Source organism: Rhagoletis pomonella, unplaced genomic scaffold, assembly GCF_013731165.1.
Source record: "Rhagoletis pomonella isolate Grant_MI unplaced genomic scaffold, Rhpom_1.0 Rhpom_scaffold_00003, whole genome shotgun sequence".
NCBI classification, from domain to species: Eukaryota; Metazoa; Arthropoda; class Insecta; order Diptera; family Tephritidae; genus Rhagoletis; species Rhagoletis pomonella.
In genome coordinates, this window is record NW_023458557.1 from 43177408 (window position 1) to 43183407 (window position 6000).

Genomic DNA, 6000 nt, shown 5'->3' on the forward strand with positions numbered 1-6000 from the left:
GTGTTTTAAGCCGCAAAGCAAGCAGATATTGGCTAGTCTATACTAATATATATTTTGAAAGCCGTTTTTTTCTGTTCGCAAAGCTCGAGAAAGGCCGTACCGATTTTTTTGAAATTTAGGAATCTACTGCAGACTTTCCAAGGATGGTTATAAGCTAAAAAAAGTTTCGATATAGGGCGTGGCACCTACCATACAAACCGAATTTTTCAAACTGCATATATTTGATCAATTCCATACTCATGGGGAAAAATTGGCATGGCTTTTTTCATTGAAAATTCTGCTGAAGCACTAGAGGCATGAGACTAGAAAGGTATGACAAACAGTATTTTATTGCCGGAGATTGAAGACATGAACTTGGAAGATATTTGGTGTTAGCAGCCATGCCCTATCCATATTTTCTTTTTTTTAATTTTTATTTATTAATTAATTTTTTTTATACCTATTTTTTATTTTTTCTTCCTCTCTTGGTTTTATATAGATTTGTAAGTTTTGCCTAATGCTATTTGTCAGGCTTTGTTTGACATGATGTACTATGCACTTCTTATTCTCAACTCTTATTCTTGTCTTAATTTTAAGTTACCGTTGTACTAAAAAAGATCTTTGGGATTATTGTACTAATTTTCTTTATAATAATAAATGAAATGAAATGAAATGAAAGGGTCGTCATATCTGCACTGTTATTTGAAATTTCAAACATGAGATGTGAAATTAAAAAATTGGGCCAAATGATGTGTAGTAATGTTTTATTTTTTAAAGTCAGAAGTTTTTAGTGGTACAGAGTGATTTCAAATTTGATGAAATGAAGAACCTACGCCATGCCATACCCCTTTTCACTCAAGAATGGATGGACGGATTTAGATGAGACATCCGGGATATTTTTAAGGTTTTTAACCCTGGGAGTTACTTAAACCCTTAACATACGTCTTAGAGGCGTAGGTGACTTAAAGGATAACCTGTAAGCTAAAATATACCTCCAAATTTAAAAAAAAATGTACATCGCGTGGTTATTGTTGTCAAAATAAAATTCTCGAAGAATTTTTATTTAATTTAGCGGTTTGACAATTTAGTTGTTAGCGTAATATCTGTCTTAAGTTTTTTCAAATAATGTCCAGTGAAAAAACTTTTAAATAGGTTGAAACGCTCTTCAAGAATGTCTCCAACAGTCATATTTCTTAAACCTCTTTAAATTGATACCGATATAATAAGTTTTCTTTTATCAATTAACTTAAGTTAAATTTTCAAACAGATGACAACCCTCCTCAAAAATATTTCCTACAGTCATCTTTCTTAAACCTCTTTAATTTTATACTTATGTATATTGTAATATATCGTTTATTTTATCAATTAAATTGAGTCAGATTTTCAAACAGGTGGTAACCCTCTTCAAACATATTTTCGATTGTAAGCCTTCTTAAAAAAGTAAAGTTTGATACCCATATTGCAATATTTCATTTATTTATCAATCTAACTGAACTAAAATTTTCAACTAGGTGGCAATCCTCCTCAAAAATATTTCCAGCAGTCATGTTTTTTAAACCTCTTTAATTTGATTCCTGTATTGTAATAAGTCATTTATTTTATCAATTAAATTTAGTTAAATTTTCAAACAGGTAACAACCCTCCTCAAAAATATTTTCGGCTGTAAGCTTTCGTAAAACTTTAAAGTTTAATACCCACATTGCAATATTTCATTTATTTTATCAATTTGACTGAGTTAAAATTTTCAAATAGGTGGCAACACTCCTCAAAAATATTTCCAGCAGTTATCTTTCTTAACCGTCTTTAATTTGATACCAATATTGTAATATTTAATTTATTTTATCAGTGTAATTTAGTTAAACTTTGAAACAGGTGGCAACCTTGATCATACATATTTTCGGCTGTAAGCCTTCTTAAAACTCTTTAATTTGATACCCACATTGCAATATTTCATTTACTTAATCAACTTAACTGAGTTAAAATTTTAAATTAGGTGGCAATCCTCCCCAAAAATATTTCGATCAGTCATCTTTCTTAAACCTCTTTAATTTGATACCCATACTGTAATAATTCATTTATTTGATCAATATAATTGGGTTTAAAAATTTTCAAATATGTGGCAACCCTCAAATTTTTTGCGATATCATTGGTTCTGTATAAAACAAAAAAAAAAAAAAAAATTCAAATCGGTTCAGCCGTTCTCGAGTTTTGACGACCGTGACATACGAACACAACATTTTTATATATATAGATATAGAAGATATACATACATAGAAGATGTCCAATGTGTGCTTTCGATTTTAATCTTTGACCACAACAAAAATTCCACATTTTACATTCGTGAATGAACTTTCAATTTCTCGATTACTTTTACAATTCCTTTGAGTAATTGAAAAAACTAAAGTACTCTTGCAATTCCAGGTAATGGAATTGAAAAAAAAATCAATTACATTTTCAATTCCTTTCAAAGGAATTGGAAAAAAAAATACATTACTAGCACGTAATTTATTCCAATTACAATATGAAATTCCTTGTAATGGAGTTAAAAAAAAAACAATTACATTTGAAATTACTTCAAGGAATTGAGAAAGTAATTGATTCCTTTGCAGTGGACTGAAGGAATTGATTCCTAATTACAATTCCTTGTAATTTGTAATTGGGAGTAATTTAATTCCTAAAGGAATCATTACGACCCAGCTCTGCCATTTCCCTGCCGAACGTCCCTTACTTTTACAAAGGCATGGCCGCCTTATGTAATTAGGAATTTAGAATGTACATTTGGTATCAGACATACTTCTGAGCCGCTTTACAAAGTAAGTTACGTGTAATGCAGAGAAGTCGCTCGGAGTAGTTCGGCGCTTGGAGATAACTTCGGCTGCACGTTACTTTGCAACTGACAACGTAATGTGTCGTTGGAGGTATTCATTTTGTGCTTTACTAGTAGATGACATTGGCCATGATGACAATTTTGGTACTAAAAACTGAAAGAAAACATGGCTTACCTCGTAAGGTGCTTACCTATTTTCCCAGTGGGGACATACTTCTGAGGCGCTTTACAAAGTAAGCAAGGTGTAATGCAGAGCAGTCGCTCGGAGTATGTATGTACATATGTATGTGTAGACATACATAGATTACTAAAAAATAGAAACAGATCCACATTAATTGCAATCAACATATCGACGTTTAAAGTGCAAAACCGAGTATCAACAAAATGCTAAACCGCGTATCAGCAAAATGCAGAACCGCGTATGTGAAGTTTTAGAAATCATTTTCTAGAGAGTAAAAACACCCATATTTCAAAATGGTTCTCTTTTTTATAAAGAAATCGCACTTCTGGCTAGTATATTTCAGGACGAATGGATAAGGATTGAGCCAAGAGCTTGTCTGAGCAAATCCAATTTTTGGCAGCCAATGTCAGTTACGCGGTTTTGCAGAATGACGATACGCGGTTTTTTACTTTAAACGGCGATATGTACGTATGTATGTATTTACATATGTACATACGCGGCGATTAGGTTATAAATATTGCACCATCTGTTTATCAAAAGCCGAAATATGTACTTACGCACACATACTTTTTGTCTCCTTCCCTCACTTTCAAAGCATGCACGTGTTTGCAAAACGATGACGAAGTGCTTTTGTATGGAAAATCGTTTATGCCCACATATTTGAATCAAATAAACATACTTAGAAGATATCAACCAATACTTCCCATACACCAAACGAAAGGAAAACACCTGAATTTTTGATTAAAGAAAACAAAAACAAAATCATTCGAACGGTTTTCAAGCATTTTGGTAATAAAAAAAAATTGCTAACTTCTTCAACAATTTTTTGCCTTAAAATGCTCAATATTTGTTGAATCTATATAAAATCTGTACATGATAATATTTCTATTGCTCCAAAGAATCTCTATCCCGAAAATGAAAGTTATATCTGCAAATCATAAGCTGCTGGAGCACTTTAGAGGCTCAAAATTGACCCCAAAATAAGCCAATGTTTACCATTGTTTTTTCGACAGAAACCGAATTAGTTACTTACAAAACGGAATCTGTCGATAGGTTTGGAATTTTATCTTTGAAGTGCCACACTTGTCTTTGAAATTGCTTTATTAGTTCTCGTGCAATAAGCGTTTTCGTGAAGCTCTAAAAATGACAACTACAACCTTTGAGCATAGCCTCCATATCGAAACGTAAGACGTATTCTGCGTCAAAAAGTTCAACTGTTAATAGCTAAGTTTAGTTTAGGCCAGACATGGGCACTTTTTTGCCCGCGCAGTAGCGAAAGTGCGAGCGCGGGCTAGAGAAAGGGAAAAACAGTTTACGGGAGGAAGGGTATGAAAAGTTGCGAAAAAATTATTTATATCCCCACAGACATGTTCATCGCAGTACGGCTGCGGTAATACTGACTTTGTGCACCAAACAAAGAGCGTAAATTTTCCTCATATTCACAAAAAGCCATCGTTCGGACTTTGCTCCGATAGGATTAGATTTGTTCCGTTTTGTCGAAAAAATTTGAAACATAGTCCTCTACTCCGCTCAACAGAAAATCTGCTCCGTTTTGTTGCATCAACAAATTTACTCTTCAAATAAAAAGGAGGTGGGGTTTTTAATAGCAAACTTAAAGTTATATTTTACCTTTTTATCGGCACGATTGTTACATTGGTGAGCTACAGCACCTTTGCAAATACACTTGAATTCGTGAATAGGCCCTCACAATCGCCCGATTTGAACCCGATCGAAAAAGATTGCTCTGTCTAAAGTTCTGTAATTGCGTCGTTGCCCACCGATGTAACAATTGTTCCGGTAAAGAAAGAATGAAATAACTTTTTATTAATTTTAACCAAGGCATTTTAACTTTAAATGATAATTGCTCGCTGGATTAAGGCGCCTTTACACGGGTGATTTTCGAGTAGATTTTTGTAGTTCGACCAAAATCGACCCGTGTAAATGACATCCCAACCGAAAAATGTAAATGCTTTGGCTAGTCGATTTTCCAGTCTACAGAAATCGACCCTTGTAAAGGAAGCTTTTGCCCCTTATTTAGTCCCAGAATACAGTGATACGAGGAGAAATGAATTGTTTTTTATAAAAATAAGAAATGCAAATCTACTACGAAAACTTGATTTTTACTCTCATTTTGAGTCCGAACACAGTAAAGAGCGCACGATGGAGGTCAGCTAGTGATCAATATTGCCAAGTTTTTTATTTAAAAAAGCACCAAAACACTGAAAATAGTGCAATTTTCCAAAAAAAAAACACCAAATTGCTGTGTTTAATTGTATTTTTTGCATATAAAGCTGTATATTCAAATATTTTAAGTAATCACGCAATGTCACTTGTAAATATTTCCAACTATGCGCAGTTAATTAATCTAATTAGCAAAATGTTTTTTTATTTGTAAAACAATTTGCAAAACTTTACTTGGTTTCTCTAGCGGCTTTATTTTCATGCAACTGCTTACTTTTGTACAAATGCGCACACCCAGCTAATAACCAGAATATTCTATGAATTCCGTGATAGAGACTGTGTGAAAATATTGCGTTTGGATTATCTGGGAGCATATTATCCAGAGGAGGAGCTTAGCCAAACACTAACATATGTGTAAGTCAACGGATAAAGTTTTCCGTACGTTTGGAATGCATAAATGACTGAACAAAATAAATACAATGTCACCATAGAATCACGTTTTTAATAAAAAATTACCTGGAAAAGGACACCAAAGAACGAAACAAGCGCTAAACTAAAAAAATTTCGCTTTTTAATTCCCTAAACGCACTTAATTTATTGCGGAAGCCACAAAGTTGACAACAGTTATATCGATGCTCATCACATGCGAATACATGCGAGAGCGTAACGCATAATCATTCAAACGTAATTGGCACACTAACATAATCACACTTTCAGACGCGTTTACTCCCAATTTGCCACAGGGCGAAGACGACGTCGTTACGACGTCGCTCTGGCGAAGTCGTTTTGGTGAACTCGAAACGACGTCGTTACGACGTCGCTTTGGTGAAGC

General features: G+C 33.7%; 1 protein-coding gene across 5 annotated transcripts in view; it reads right to left on the reverse strand.

Moving 5' to 3' along the window:
- Positions 1 to 6000, reverse strand: part of LOC118735228 (leupaxin) — a 434003-nt gene that overhangs the window by 67753 nt on the left and 360250 nt on the right. The gene's annotated exons all lie outside the window — the stretch shown is intronic.